This window comes from Sparus aurata, chromosome 4, assembly GCF_900880675.1.
Source record: "Sparus aurata chromosome 4, fSpaAur1.1, whole genome shotgun sequence".
Classification (NCBI taxonomy): domain Eukaryota; kingdom Metazoa; phylum Chordata; class Actinopteri; order Spariformes; family Sparidae; genus Sparus; species Sparus aurata.
Genome location: NC_044190.1, coordinates 8,294,823 through 8,311,581, shown reverse-complemented (window position 1 = coordinate 8,311,581; position 16,759 = coordinate 8,294,823). Strand labels below are relative to the sequence as shown.

General features: G+C 41.2%; 1 long non-coding RNA gene across 1 annotated transcript in view; it reads right to left on the bottom strand.

The window, feature by feature from the left end:
• Window positions 1-5,168: 5,168 nt before the first annotated feature.
• The window catches only part of LOC115580240 (uncharacterized), a 33,663-nt gene continuing 22,072 nt past the window's right edge, over window positions 5,169-16,759 (bottom strand). The window contains exon 5 of the long non-coding RNA XR_003983830.1: window positions 5,169-5,388. This is a non-coding gene — a long non-coding RNA (uncharacterized LOC115580240). The remainder of the gene's footprint in view (window positions 5,389-16,759) is intronic.

Below are 16,759 nucleotides of genomic sequence, written 5' to 3'. Positions count from 1 at the left end.
GGCAGAAACTGACATATTTGGAAACGATGACGCAGACAAACACGTTAAGCGTTTTGTCGCATCTCTGGCAAATGTGAACAAGCAAACAGATGATAATACCATGATGGAAAAGAGAGACAATAGCAAAACAGCTCAGTGTTTTGGTGGCAAGCTATCTAAGAAGACTGAAGGAGCAGTCCCGTTTCCCAGCCTCATTCAGTGTTTTCTGTAACTAAGAAACCGACAAGAGTGTACAATCTGCTTCGTGTTAACAGTGACATGTGAATTTCCAGTGTATGTGAATCGGCATTGAGATGTGGCTTTTCAGGTGTTGGATGGAGATTATTTCTGAAAGGGTGATAAAACACTCATCTGAATGGAGATATTTAAAAAAAAACAAAAAAAAAAACAACTCAGTTTCCAAAAATACCCATGTATGTGTGTGGACTAGGCCTCGGTTTAAAGATGACACACTGATGGGTATTAACCAATTAGATCATTTGGTGTATACATCACACTTGTGTACATTGTTTAATTCCTATCATTTCTGTCCTCTCTATTGTAGCTGTTATTGTGGACTCCTGATATGTTCAAAAGTCTACGTGTCATATGTATCATAATACCTCTACAATACTTCATGTCACATTCACATTACATGTATATAAGCTGACTTTCATGTTGGGTGGTCGAGGGGATGCTGGTGGAGTGACAGCTCAGTGAGAAGGCTGCCAAGATCGAGACCACGGTTCGAGACTGTGTTTCAACATTTTATAAGTACAAAAACCACAGAAATTTTTTTTAAAAGACATCCAGACATTTTCTAGCAATGTTTCTGGCGACAAAGCTACATATTTTAAGCTAAAACATGATCTCTTCCTAAACCTAACCAAGTGTTGTTTGTGCTTATAACCTAACAAGCACATGAGAACAGTGTTACAGAACCCTGAAAACTGAACCCAAAGAAACATAAAGCTGCAAAATAAAGAAATGTAAAGTGTCAACATAGCTGTGGTTTGCAGAATAATACGTACATTGCCAACATTTATTCTGCTGATTGAAGATAACATACTGTAGGACAGATCAAAAGCAGATTTTCCTCGACGCTGAAGCAAAAATAGATTGCTCTTGTGTGGATATAATTTGTTTGAGTTATACTGAAATTTTGTTTTTTCTACAATATGTTTTTGTATTCGATCCGTGATTTTAATGTTTAGCCTTTCATTTACATCAGACTTAATTTCCGTTCTTTGGCTTTCTTGTTTCATTTTGTTGTTTAAGTCTCTGTTTACTTCAATTTGTATCATTACTGTAGAAAGCTAGCAGCCCCTGGGTGGAAGCTAATGGGCACCCAAATAAAGAAAAACACGAATAAAGAAATGCGTGACTGTTGACTTTGTATACTTTGAGTCATCCCCTCAGTCGATTCTGCTTGTCTTTTAAGTTACCAAAACGCCCCCTTTTTCCAGCTGGGGCCTTGTAGAAACAGGTTCAGTAAGAGCCGTAATACTATCTTAAGCCAGTCGTGCAATAACGCAGTGTAGACTATCAATTTTGCCCTATGGTATTCTACACGTCCACTATTGTCATTCAAGATTAATGCTGTAACATCCAACAGCTGTCAATCCAGCGGAGCGATCTGCTGTCTGAAGGTCTCGCAGTGACACCATCTGACCTGTTTCCCACGCACACACATGTCGACAAACGCATTCATGATGCCAAACCAACTACAACACATTAAAGTTGCCACAAATCAGGTCACACTCACAGACCTAGATTTACACACACCTATCTTTATTACTCCTTCCTTTTAAGAGGCATCAGTCAGCAGGGTGCTCAGGGCCATATGAGAGAGCGATTGATGCTTTCTTCATGTGCGTGACCCCTCTTTATGCATGTTCACTGGCTGCGTGTGGAGGAAACAATGGGGATAGAGGGGCCTGTCTGCAGGCCTGTCTTTACCTAATCTGCTGTTGCATGCAAAAGGTGGTGTGTCAGACAACCATGAAGGTAACTTCAGATGGACACACGGCCGCTCTGAATTACATCACTTTGAGAGGATTCCTTTGTGTCTGTGAAACCAAACACATCCACATGAATGACACGGCAAGCCGGCTGCAATTGAGATGTCTGCGCAGGAAGGCGTGTTGAACTTCTGTTAGTCTCAATTTCTCCCCCTCTCGCACGATATCTCATCCATGATACCACCCCTCCTCATCCTCCTCTCACTCCCCCCTCCATCTTCATCCTCATCACTCTGTCTCTCTGTGAGGCACAGCGCTGTGATATCTTATACAGTCTGCACTTTTGACCAGCGGCCCTGGATAATGGTTTTCAGATTCTTCAAGGTGGCCTGAATTCGTGCCAGAGCTGAAAATGGAAAGCAAACACGAGTCCACCACCCTCTGTTCCTACTTAACTCCAATGTAAGCTGATTATTCAGGTTCTCAGAAAATTCTGTCATGCTTTTTCATGTGAGACTCCCATTCCTGAATGGCCGCGCCGGCAGAGCGTGAGTTTGTTTTATTACAGGCTGTCTTTATGTAATGCCGTCAAATATGGAGGAATCACTCATTAGTTCTAGGGAGAGTTCTGGCATGCTCCAAGAAACGTGTTAACAGACAGCCTTGTGAAACTTCTACAAGTTGCAGGTTGTCTGTGGATCAGTAAACACATTGTCCATGTTCTCACATTGTTCTGGGCGCTTTAACAAGCTCTCCTCTCGTCCCACATGGCCTTGGTGTGTGGTTCCCCCTGACCACACAGCTATGTTTATTCTAGCAGCCTCCGTATTTTCGAGTCATACAATTGTTGTGGTTTTGGAGAAGCCCGAGACTCATCTAGCTATCCACGATTCCAGTGCGGCGCTACTACTGGACAACTTCAAAAATTGAAATGAAATAATACCTCTGTGATATCTTTCATTGCCTTGGTATTTGCTACGTAAACAGCCAATGTCTCAATCAGATCAATGACACATTATGCCTGTGAGGTCCTGGTGGGCATGTAATCTCCAGGCTAGTTACTATGAATTCATGCCAAAGTGAGGATGTCTGGGCAGAGCGTGAGATCTCAGCTTCTTCATGGGAAACATCTACAAGTTTAAAAAAAAAACAAAAAAAAACATCTTGCAGCATGATAGTTACAAATCACTTTTGTACCATTTAGTTTGGTATAAAGATTTTGAGTCACTGACAATGTAGTGGGTCGGTGTTGCGATATGCACTTCAAGATGCTGTGATGTTACAGCAGCACAGCTACTCGTGGTCTTCACTTAAGTCTCGGATTCCTAAAAGAAGAGTCTACTGCTGGTTTTGTTCAAAATATTATCATTATTGTCATGATTTGGTCCTTGGCGTCTCTATTACTTCCCCCGGTTCTAAAAAAGTTCAGACAAATAAAAAAGACAGTGATATTTTGCTAATACTTTGTGACACATAACATTTTAAAACAGTACAACGATAATATATTCAATGATTTACCTAATTAACATAATTGATTTTTGTAAATATTCTCAATTAGATGCCAGCAACACATTTGGAGTCATTTGGGACCGAGGCGATAAAAAGTCTGGGAAAATTGCGGAATGCAAACACAATTTGAGATGAGGCGCTGCCAAGTCGCCAGAATATAATGTTGACATTTCTGCCAACCACAGAAATGTCCAAGTTTGACAATGCAGAAGGCTACGTACCATACTGCCACTTGTACAAAACATGCCCTGTCACATTTATTACATGTTTATAAAGTGACTTAGCACGCTTTGTCCATGCTGGTGTAGTCACAAACAACAAGGCTGTCAAACGGACAACTGCATTTCAAGTCTGGGTTGTGGCATTTGTAAGTGTGACACCGCTGGATACTTTTGAGGAGTGCTGGGGAGCTCTCCAGCTGCATTTGTGGCAACCAAAAAATGATGTTTTCCTAGCCATAACCAAGTGGATTTTGTGCCAATAACTAAGCAGAGTATAAGCACAGCAGTGTGATGACAGAAATAGAAAATGCAGCCTAAACAAATGTACAGCTTGAACTCGGTTTCCGTGGTTTTAAAGAATGGTACAAAGAATGGGTTGTGAGGAGAGATGGAGACGGGGAATGGCGAGTACTGAAGGTCTCCAGTCGGATGTGAACCACCAGAACCAGAACCTCTTTGTCACCAGGGGATACATGCATCTTGATTATTTATGTGGATTACACAGCCTGTCATATACCCAGGAGATAACACACTGCACATCATTAATGAGATGACACCCCGGCACCTGCATTGAGGGGAGCTCCGGTTTAAAAGTGACAGCATTGTTCAGTAAACTCCGTTCAGCCTGATGATTTGAATATAAAGATTTGAGCTGCAGAAATTAATCAACAAGTTTGCTTTGAGTTACTTTTTAAGCTACTTTAATGTGAATAATTCCTGGTTCCTTTACTCCTTTGTGACACTAAACTCAATACCTTTGGGTTGTGGACAAAACAAGACATCTGTTCGTTCCTCTGCTCCCAAACTTTCATCCAGCTCTTTTCAAAGATGCCCTGACAGAGCACTGAGCCCACTGTTTGGTCAGACCGCAACTGCAAAACCACCTTCAGGGATATGGCAACCCACACTGTCTGTTTCAAGAACATGGAAAGCACCACAGTGAGTGTTCAGCAGACAGCTTTCCCCGACCTTGGCAGGCTTTACAACATCACTGTAGTCTTCTCCGCTGTGGCCCCAGAGCTACACTGGTCTGTGGTGCAGATGAGTGGTGTGACCACAGCGAAGTCACACAGGAGAAACTATATTGATGAGCTCTGAAACTGATTCATGCACGCATTCCATGATACAGGATCACACAGTCTGTTACTGGGGAGTATTTAATGTGAACTAGTGTGTCCAATTGCTGAGTAAGGCCAGAAGTGGGCTGGAGGGGGAGAGTATAACTCTCACTAGCTCTCACGAATTGTGTAATTTCAAAGATCAGATAGAGCCAGGACTTTGGAGCATGCAAAGTGAACCAACGAGTGATATGTATTTGTACCAATTCACATAATAGGGGAAAATCTCTGGACTATCACATTATCTAGTGTTTTTCAAATCTTTGAAAATGTAAAATATTCATTATATTGTGTAAGAGGTAAAAAAAAAAGAAAGATACATTTTTACATTTGTTTTAAAACTTTTATGTGAATAGTTTCCTTTTCCTTGTGCATGCCATCAAAGTGTATCATCGTGGATTCAGATATTCCACTGTATGAAGCGCCCCTCCCCAACCACACACACCATCCTCCAACTCACGCAACCCCAGCTGCATAGGTGTGAGGTGTGTGTCCTATGAGGGGAGCAGGCCAGGCCTTCCTGCAGTCCTGAGGGGTGATGAGGCCGGTAATCTGCGCTGAGGGGTGGTCTCTTAGTCTGCCCCAGCCTTGGCAGGACCCCTGGGCCCAAATTGAAAGCAGACGTGTTTGGAGTTCATTCTCTGAGTTACTACTGTTCAATTGTGATTTACAAGAGTGTGTGAGATATGGAAATCTCTCACGCAACTCAAGATAGGGGCTGAGTGAAAGCACATTGTGAAACAGGCCCCTCCACCCTGTGGGAAGGACTAATCTGTATACTCATGCTATCCCTCCATTCGGCCAGGACTGTTTATTCAATGTTTTCATCCCTTCAGCATGTCATCGTCTCAAATAGAGGAACCATGTCCTCTTTGGTTAATGGAAAAAGCATGGCATCCAGAGAGGGGATTCAGGCTGATTCAGTCATGCAAGGTTCAACCATGTTTTGACCACTATCATCCTCAATTAACAACTACTGTATAGAGACAAAAGATAGTGACTGCTCTGATAATAAATTCATAAAAAGGGTCAATAAATACCAAATGTGGGGAAAAACCTCACATTACTCTGCTCATTTATATTTTTTATAAAGAATATAAATGAGGTCAGTTGCCATGGTGGGTGGATGAAAAAGGCTTACTTCACTTCTCTTTTACTACTTCTACTCACCAACCGTTCTTTTATCGCTACAACACATACGTTTACTGACCAGGTTTTGTTGTGCGTCACTGCACACCGGTGGCAGCATGCGATGTATGACAGTAAGTAATTGTATCACAATCCTTGGATTGACCCTCCTTGTCCTCTGTTGGTACGACAGGGTGCCACACAGAATAATTTCATGTAGCATTTGCTACAGCTCATAATGACATTGTGTTATTTGCAGTTCTATAGCCACTTGAAGTTTTTTCACTTTAGCAGACATTGGTTGAAGATCGAACAGTTAATTCTGGACCCTGCTGAGAACTTGACACCCTCTCAAATAAGTATTTACAAAAACAAAAGTGATTCTTGATATACAACTTGATTCACAGTTGCAACATTTAATTAATAATTGAATTACTAAATATTGCAGAAACACTGCAGATGAGTCATCTTTCATTTACTGTTTTCCACAAATGGCCCTCAAATTAGGGCTTGTCAACCCGAACCTGGCACCAACTACGGCCTGAGTCTATGCACACAATATTCAGCTTCTGGAGTTGCACCTGTCCTGTTTGACAATGCCAATAAATGTGGTTCAAAAGAAAGCCAGCCACTGGAATCAGTGTATTCCACACTCTGTATGGCACCAAGGCTGTGTTACATGACGATATGTATCGTGTGATGATTGAAAAATTCCATTGTTTCATTTACTGTTTTTTTTGTTATTTCATTGTGTCTCAAATCTATCTCTTTCTGAAAATGCTGTTCATCATTTGGACCAGTGGCGCCCCCAGGGGGGGGGCCAGGGGGGGGGGCCATGGCCACCCCTGGAAAATTGCTGGCCACCCCACTGGCCCCCCCCAGTGCTCCCACCAATTTCCCTGACTGACTGAGGCGCTGGCTCAATAGGGAACTGTAATTTAAATCTCCACCTGTGGGGTTGCTAATGTGCTGAAAGGTGTGCAGTCTGACGGGAAGTCAGCGCAAGAAGCAGAAGAAGAAACAACAACATTTTTGTGTTTTTCTGAAATGTTTGTAAATGTGTTGGATGCATATTGTCTTTTTGATGAAAAAGAGTCAAGGGGAATGCAATACACAGCCACAAACTGGAGCTGAATCAGAGTTGCCACAAGAAGGACCATTTTGGTGTGCCACCCTAAGATTTTCATTTGCCCCATCTGACCCCCTCTATGAAAATGTTCTGGGGGCGCCACTGATATGGACAACTTTTTTCATTCTTGTGCGCAGCACGAATACAAAGACATTTGCATGAAGGCAAACCTTAGAGACACGAGACACAGAACAGGGGAATTTCCAACAAGAGGAAGGACTCGGCCAAGACAAAATAATGAGCATGAGGGGCTACTTCCGTCACGTGGATGTGGTTTGGGTATGAAAAGTCTGACATATGATTCAAAATGTTATGAGTAATAGCTGTCTCCACGCAATCATTTTATATAAACTACAGTCAATCAAATAAACAAGTTATTCATTCATTATTACAGCCACAGCTGAAAAAGCAGGCAACATGTTAAAAAGTTGTGAAAAATATGCATCAAGCAACATTAACAGACAGCAACAGATTACTTTTCAAATTTTACCTTTCAATTTTAGATCATCTGAATATGATGCACTGATAACTGAAGCATTTTAACTATTAATTGCACAGTTCATCTGTATTAATCCATTTTTTAATACTTTGCTCAGAAATGTCAACAGCTTTCACTGTGCGTGCTTTGATACTACGCTGAATGGCAGTTAAGTAAATCTTCAAGTGTTCTTTATGACTAATTCCCAACAACAGATGTCACAGGTAAACAGAAACACATGGCGCCCTGGTAGATTTAGTTTGTTTTGTTCAAGAGGACAACAGCAGTACACACCTTTAGTTATAAACCAGGCCAGTTCAGGTCAGAGCTGATCACAAAAGTGTTTTCCTCTGGCCTGTGGCCTGGCCTCTTGCATGCATGTTGCCCCAAATGGGTCTCTGTTGGACACACACACCCAAACACATACATATACACAACACGCACCAGGCTCTTTCCTCCAGACAACACCTGCTCTCCACACGAACAGCCCCTGTTCATCCATCTCTGTCTCACTACTAAACTCTCCTGCCCTCACAGTCAGTCTTGGCTTCCCAGGTGATGCAGAACTTTAATGAAACACTTAGAGAGTCTGACCTGCGACCTTGCCAGAATACTGCTCAGTCAGTGACGTTAGCAGGGAAAGATGAAGGTTGGGAGATAAAAAGGTGGATGGATTTAGATGTATTTAGTTGAAAAGACTGTCATATTGACTATTTTACTTTGCCCAGTTCTAGTATTTATGAAGTGCTTTTGATAAGATTTTAAATGATCAACATACAGTATACTGTGTATCACAATATAGCCTTAAAATGTCAAGATACTTTTTTAAATAGAACCCAACCAATACTTGATTTTGTGGGCAGATGCCGATACCTGTATTAGAGAGTGAAAAACTTCGATATTGATACGTTGGCAGACTTGGACTGGGTTTGGTTCACAATTGCACCGATACAGATACAGGGACCGATATTTGGAATTGTTGTACTTCACTCAAACAAAAATGCTTTATAGGAGAAGTCTGTTCAGGGATGGAATATGAGCCCATTAGTAGGCTACATGAAAACATATATAAAAGTGTCAAAAAGGGCATCAATAAGTAGTAGGCAAAACACCATTTCAGCATCTAGTCTGCCTTATCCAAAGTAGAAGAAACACCGACACACGTGTTGCTGTCACGGCGCTTGAATTCTGTCATATTATGCTCTTAAATTCTTGTCCTATTGGTTTCATACTACAGTTTCGGACATACTTCGATGAAAATGGTGATGAAATTGCCTTGTCGTCCATGTGACACATGACATAATCGCACTGAAACAACAAATCAAATTAAGCCAAGCATTTTTTTTTGCACTATAACCTCTTTATTAAAAAAACATTGTTCAATATTGGCCCAACATTATGCGAGAAACCTGTGACAGGATGATTATATCAGCTGAAAGATACACTGTATCAGTCTGGCTCTAATTTTAAGGTCATATCAGCCAGCTCTAATAGATCATCACCTGCATAATCCCAAAGAAAGCTCGAGGCCAATCGCGCCAAGCAGACAGAGAAACGTCCTGGCGAGTTAGCTGCTATCAGGAATTCAAAGGGGTTAACGTGTCTGTTCTCCCTCCAACATCAGCTCCTGTTCTCCAGCTCTGATCTGCTTCTCCCACCCTCACCATTAAAAAGACATCCATCCTTACAATGAGACAGAGAGGGAGGCATGACTGAGATGGAGAGGTGCTGTTATCTGAGAGCCACAGACCAGTGGTGCTTTACTTGTCAAAAATAAAAACCACATGGATACATCACGCAGACATAGACAAGCCTCGGCATGCGCACCACAATCACACACGCCGATTCACTTCTGACATCTGCATAGATGGTCTGCATAGACAAACAAACATGAAGGATGACTCACTTGCGGATGCAAATAAACATGAAGATACCGATGAGATTACTCTCAGTGTTGAAAGCAACAGATGTAAACTTGATAAAAAATATTTGTTTTGCTCAGTGTTGTGAGAAAACTTTGCATGAAAACCATGCAACTCCCAGCTGTGCGTGCATCTCTGTGTATATGTCTGTGTACAAGCAGTCCAGATCCATGAACTTGTCATCCTTTTGTAATGAGGGTTATGAAAATAAAACACAAAATACTGGCTCTCGTTATCTTCTGTCATAACACATGACACAGACATTCCTCTTAGAGGCTAATGAACAGTTGAGTGACTCAGTGTTATGGTTATGGCTCCACTAAAGCCAGTAGCTATGAGAGGATTAAGGAGGACTTCAGATGGATCCAAAACGAGCTCTGCCCCAGAAGGAATCTTATTTGGTCTTTCACTCGAGGCAGATTAATTCTGATCACGCGTCCTTCTCGTCTGAATATTATTTTCACTAATTACCATTGCCAATACAAGTGAAGGACAGCTGATTAGTGTGTGTGTGTGTGTGTGTGTGTGTGTGTGTGTGTGTGTGTGTGTGTGTGTGTGTCTTATGACTGGCCGGAGGTGTCTCCACTCACTGCCTCCCTCGCTGGCCCCTCCTGCTGTCTGAATGTCTGCAACAGCTCCAAACCACAACTCGAGTGTTCCGTACAAGTGATTCACAGAGCGATCACTTTCCTTGTTTGTTTTTGGGCTTCAGTTTTTGTTTTGTGAAAGTGGATTTACTTTCACACACTTTGTGTTGGCCAGTGGCAATCAGAAGACCTTTTACTTAAAGTGGAGACAGACAACCTGTCTCTCTTAGCATTTTCCAAGTGGTTTCATTGTTGACACCGCTGGTGCAAAGACAACTGGATCGTTTGAGTTTTCCTCTGAGACACAAATAAGAAGAACACATGACAAAACACGAGTGTATTGGATCATTTAGTCTATAAGAGAAATGGATCGTGAGTTAACCTTCCTTTTCACAGTGACCATGAGCCCAGTGGTGGACAGAATTGTTAACAGGGAACCCCTGTAGGGAAAGTTGACAACTGAAGTCCACTAAACCCTACATACTGCACCTTTAATCTATGATAATGTATCATAATTTATAAATGAATCTATATGTCATATGAAACATCTAAATCTGTAAGTAACAAGTAACTTAAGTTAAAAAATAAACATAGTGGAGTTAAAAGGTTGATATTTTCCTCTGAAATGAAGTAGAGTATAAAGTAGCAGAAAATGGAACTATTAAGTGCAGCACATCAACACCACATCATATGATGGGAGTGAAAACTTGTAGAGCAGTGAGCTCTAATACATCACTGTTTGTGCAGCAGTGAATACTTATCCACAGTCCAGATTACAAACAACATTTATTCAACAAAACTGCCGGACAGTTAATGAAACACCGTAGAGTAACAAACATAGTGTGACAGCGAGACTGATTGCTAAAAATGCACTTTCTGCAATAATATTGTTTTTTTCCAAAGTTCAAATTGATTTTCAGTTCATCTCTCTGTCCTGTCCAGAGGCTCACCAGACATCAAGTGAGAAACCTGTCTGCCTGGTGTCCCCCGCTGGTGCCGAACAGTGTAGGTGGAATATTTATAACATACTCTCATTAGGATCATCACACCCAGCCAGGTGGTGTAGGCCAGCGCAAACAAGAGAATGCATACGGCTTCACAGTGGTCAGCCAGTATAATACCACAAAACTAGAAGAATTGGAAACAGACAATTTTCCCACATGTAGCATTTCCAAGTGGTATTATCACTGGCGCCACTGTCACAAAGACAACCAGATTACTTTGCATTGTCCTCAGACTGGCAACTACCAACAATACAGAGCACAACTTGAGTTAATCTAATCATTAAGTCGATCATGAAGATGTGAAAGCAGATAGAAATGGTGCCAGGCTGCCAGTCTGACTGGATCTCAAGTTAGCCTTCATTTAAAACTGATTTTGTGCCCTGTGGTGAACAATATATCACAGTGACAGTGAGGTTTAAAGGGAACCAATCTACACATTGACGGTGTCATTATTTTACAGCCGTTGCGTCGTGCACTCAACACATACTTCACAATTATCAGTTAAAGCAAAATAAGCTCTTGTTCTTGTTCTTGCTCTGTTCACAGCTTGAGTTAAAATGAACTGTAAATGTCCCGATAGCTCAAGAAGTTTCGTTTCAGTCTGCATTGTAATATTTTTAGTCACACTGGGATCGGGCTTCAGGGGAATGGCTACATCAGTCTGCACAGCAGTCACTCAGTAGGTCCACAACCATCATCAGATGGACTGCACTGAAATTTTGCACAGTCAGTCATGGCCCTCAGAGGAGAAAGCCGAGTAACATTGGCGATCCCCTGACTTTTCCTCTTGTGTCACTGTGGGTTGAAAGTTTTGAAAGAAATTTCTTAACTTTTGGATCGATTGAAATACAATTTGTTACAAATAGCCACGGTGTCCAGAGGACAAATCCTGAAGATTTTGGTGATTTCCTAACTTTTCCTCTAAAGTACTCTAATGGATATTATTGGATATCAATGTTCCCATGTTCCCCACAGGATGAATTGATATAACTGTGGTGCTCTTTTGTCCCCACTGTACCACAGCCCTACTTTCCACATCCCCATCCAATTTCAGATTCATGCCAGGCTCATTAAGTGCCCCATTTAGCTCAGTAAAGCCCCACACATGGCTCTTTTCATGAAGTTAATACAGTTGTTTGAACCTCATACATGTTATTATCACTGCACCCTGCTGTTTGAATTACCCCTTACGTTTTATGATAAGACTAGAACGTAAAGAGCTGTACCTAGACGAGCCATGGCATTTTATTAGCACGCTATTTGTTAGTCTGTTTTTTTGAAAGCATGTTGTGCGTTTTAACATGTTATTATTATTGTAAGACAATCTGCACTACAGCTGTATGGCTGTAAACACAGAGACAGACGCAGATAACGTGACAAAGAGGCAACAGCTAGAGGAGGACGGTGAAGTGAGAGAGAGAAACAGGACAGGGAGATTAATGCATCTGGAAGTATTTTGTGCCAAAGAGAAAGCAACTGTGGTTTTGAAAACGGTCGTGACAGCAATCACCCATAGTAGAGTGTTATCTGACGTATTAATTTAAGATAATTCTCCAAATAAAGCTGTATTTAGACAACACTTGGGTGCTGGGAGTGATTAAGAGCACAATTGGTTTGTATAGTTAGATTCTAATACTCAACTTAGCATCAAGTAATGGCAGGTTTTCACTAAGATAAGTCTATAAAACTCATAATATACTGATTAAAAATATCTGATATATTAAGAGCTAAGCTTAAGTTTATGTAATATGAGTATTATGGTATGGTCTATTCGCTGTATTACTGTGACATGTATGTAGCACTGTTAGAGCCTGTGATTGTTGACTCAGGGTGTATGGATATGAAACCAATCAAAAGTATAAAATATTTCACCTGTATGTGCAGTGGAAGTCTAAGTTTTTAAGAATAAAAATATTAATCATATAAACGTACAACACCACTGACTGCTCTGACTAGTTAACAGAATGGAGTTTCAGTCCAGTACATAATAGACGAATACTGCTATGTTCTTCTTCATCACGATATTACAGCTAAGATAACAAGATGGGTCAAAGGCAGAGGACCAAACCAAGGCAGTAAATAGGAAAGAAGAGAGGGAGAGAGAAAAGTGAAATCAAACAAGACCTCCATGGTCTGTATCCTTGACTTGTACTTTCAATTTGGCATGGAGTTTGCCCTTAAGCGTCCGATCATTTTCAAGGTTTTCCCAGCAGAAATATTTTCCAATAAACAATTTACTTTAGTCACAATCGTACTGTGAATGTTACAGGCTTCAGACCCAGAGACGAAGGTTAACACAAACTGAGTGGTGCTTCATGTGGACGGGACCGCAGCAATTTAACCTTCCATGAATTGGCTGAACAGAGAAAAGGGCACAATACAGACATAACAAATGACAAACAAGGATAAAGAAAATTAGCTCTTACCACCCACTGTTTTGCCTTTGAGACGGCAGTACTGTGTAGAACTTTAAGTAACTGCCGGTATTATTGATACATGTTACACGAATACGATGATGTATCAATATGATCAATATGATGTAACATATATATTGGTCGATTAGACTTTTGCCTATTTTCTTAATGTGCTCCTTTCCTTGTTAAAATAACTGTGGTATTGTGCACGGCAGAGCACAAACTGTAACTGAAACCTTAACAGAGACAAAGTCTGTGTTCAGAGAGCAGAAGAATCTGAATTGTTTCTCACATCTGATCTAAAAGTAGGAGTGTCCGCGCTGCTATTTGCAAATGATCACATTGGATTTTTGCTCAAGACATCTACAACACATCTGCGTTTGTTGATATGGTAAAGTCATAGACGCCAGTAAATCCGAATGCTAGTGACGCAGCTTTCCAACACAGAAGCATCATCAATCAACTCACTCTACAAACAATCACACTGTCAAGGCACAGACACCGTTTATTTCAGCGTGAGTACAGGGCCTGTTGTTTTCTGTATTGTCTTCTATGCTGCTCTGTTAATAGCAGCCTGGATCCCGCTCAGCTGCACAGATAAACTTCTGTCTCTCTTGATTTGACTTTGCTGTTGTGTGTCACGCTGTGAGCTACACAAGGTGCGCTTTGAAATCCAATTTTAACGGCTAGAACTAGGGATGTCCTGATCCAATCTGTAGGATCGGGATCGGTCCCGATCATTTTCCCATTTTCCCGCTGATCAGAATCTGCAATTTTGAACGTGGACCCAAGCGCGATTTTTATTTTATTTTTTATTTTTTTTAACGTCAAGAGCACAATTTGTGGCAGAACGCAGACGCGCGCGTAGCGTTACTCTGGCAAACCTGTGGATAAAATGTCTGCAGTGTGGAAATAATTTAAATTAGAAAGCGAAAGCAGTCCAACAGCGACATGTAACATCTGCTATACGGCCGTTTTGCGGAGCTGCATTTAATACTACTCATTTGATACGGCATATTCAAAACAAACACTCAAAGAATACAACATGTTCATTCGAGAGTACAGGCAAAGACACCGAAGTAGCAAACAGTCGCGGATACTTTCAAAAGGACAGAGAAATATCCTCGAGACAGCGACATGTCCACAAATATTACAGAGAGGGTCATCAAATTAATCGCTCTGGATAACCAGCTCATCTCCGTAGTAGAGGATCAGGGTTTTCTTCGTCACCTCGAGCTTTTGAATCCTCGGTATGTCATACCATCTCTGCATTACATTTACTCCACTTTCGAGTTACAACGTGGCGGTATGCACGCTAGTTCCGTGGGTATCATACAGCAGAACATGTAAAACAGGCAATCGAGGAGATGCTGAACGCGTTTGAAATAGACAAGCAACGTGTCCACGTCATTTTATGTGACAACGTAAAAAAGGATGATATGGAGGTACCAAGCGTGGGCTGCGTCTCACACACAGTTCAGCTGGCTGCACACAAGGGTCTGCTGTCACAGTGCAGCGTCACACACTCACCTGCTAACACAAGGAAGGTGGAGGCCAGTGTTGCAATAGCATATGCAGAATAAGAAAGAGCCATATGAAAATATATACTTTGTTTCAACAAAATAAAAAAACCTATTAAGGAACAGCTTGGATTCAGATACTTTTTTTCTGCTGTATCATCCAGCAAAATATTAGTTAAGGCTAAGTATCGGATCGGGACTCGGTATCGGCAGGGATCGGGGTAAAAAAAACCTGATCGGGACATCCCTAGCTAGAATGTTGGCAATGTGAACATATACTGGAGTCTACAGCCATGAAGCTGTACAACACGCTGAAGTCAGTAGGACATTGCTAACATGCTCAGTACGACAATGCTAACATACTTTGTTAGCAAGAAGAGCTTCTTGATACCAGTGCACTGTATTGGATCGGTCCATAGATTTATCTACCTGTGTGGACCACCCCTCTCAGCAGGTATGATATTTTATATTGGTACGTTTTTAATCTTGCAAGTAGTTGGTCATGAATCAAAGTAAAATTCTGACCCAATGATGGTCTCGGATGAGTTAAGGACCAAAGTTATTACGGTTTGTAGGTTAGCTATCCACAAATGTCAAACAAAAGGATTACAATCTGGACCAAATTTGTGGACCAACTGCCCAACTGACAATCAAAACATTTTTTTTTAAATGTTTTCAATTTAGGCGTACCACCCCAGGAGGAAGTGGGTGTAAAATGTAAAAAAAAAAATGATGCATTTCAAGTCGAAAGTCAAACATGAGGAGTAACGACAAGATACTTATCCTTGGTAAATATAAAAAACAAACTGGTCAACAGCTAATAAAAAGTTACAGGGATCGCAAAATGACTCATTTATACTCCAGAAAACAGCTGGTATGTTTTCTTCATGCATTTATGCTTCAAATTATAAATACGAACTGAATAGATGTTTCTATGTAAACTGTCCACGGTCCTGACTCAAACTCAAAGTGCTTATTTTAGAACCTCTTTCTCTGTCAAAGCCACTAAGGCAGAGTGTGTCTTAATAAGCAAGGCTCTGTTTTTTCTGATACATGAACAGATATGGTGAGAAGTTAAGACTGTGATCCCTAACAGCTGTTCCTGCATTAGATGGGATCAGAGTATTCCCCCAACGGTGAAGCACAACACCAGTTCACATTCTCTAACAAGGCCGATTACACCAGCCCTAATGCACTGCAACTGCCTGCAACATAACGAAGAGTGACTACCAACAAATCGGTGCATGTTAAACAGAAAATTTTGAACATTAACTTTTCACAACAACTTTGTCATTACTTAGTATTTCTGCTGCTAGATTTGTAACTCTCATACAATCTGGCAATCAAATTTGACTAAATGTATTTCATTCAGTATATTGAGGAGAAATCCATGTGGGTAATAAAATCTATTGGGGGAGACCAATAAACATTAGCAACCTCCATCTCACACCTCAGACCAGAGGCAGCAGCGACAACCTGAGCTTTAACCATGTGTCACCTTTTACTGCACTAACGCTCAGTGTGTCAGCAGGACCCAGGAAGAGAAGCTTCAAAGAGCTGAGCAGAGAAGCAGTGTGTGTATGTGTGTATGTGTGTCTGTGTCATTGTGTATACTCATGGTGTGTTTGCAAACCCCAAAGGCTGCAGTCACAGACAAAAGCGTCACTATTTCATCTTTGTACACTACCATAAATGGTGAGTACAGGCTCAACACTTGGAAACTGTTGTTTTCGTGAGACAATATTTAACTTGGAACAAATGCAGTTTTGTCACATTTGAAGAATTTCAG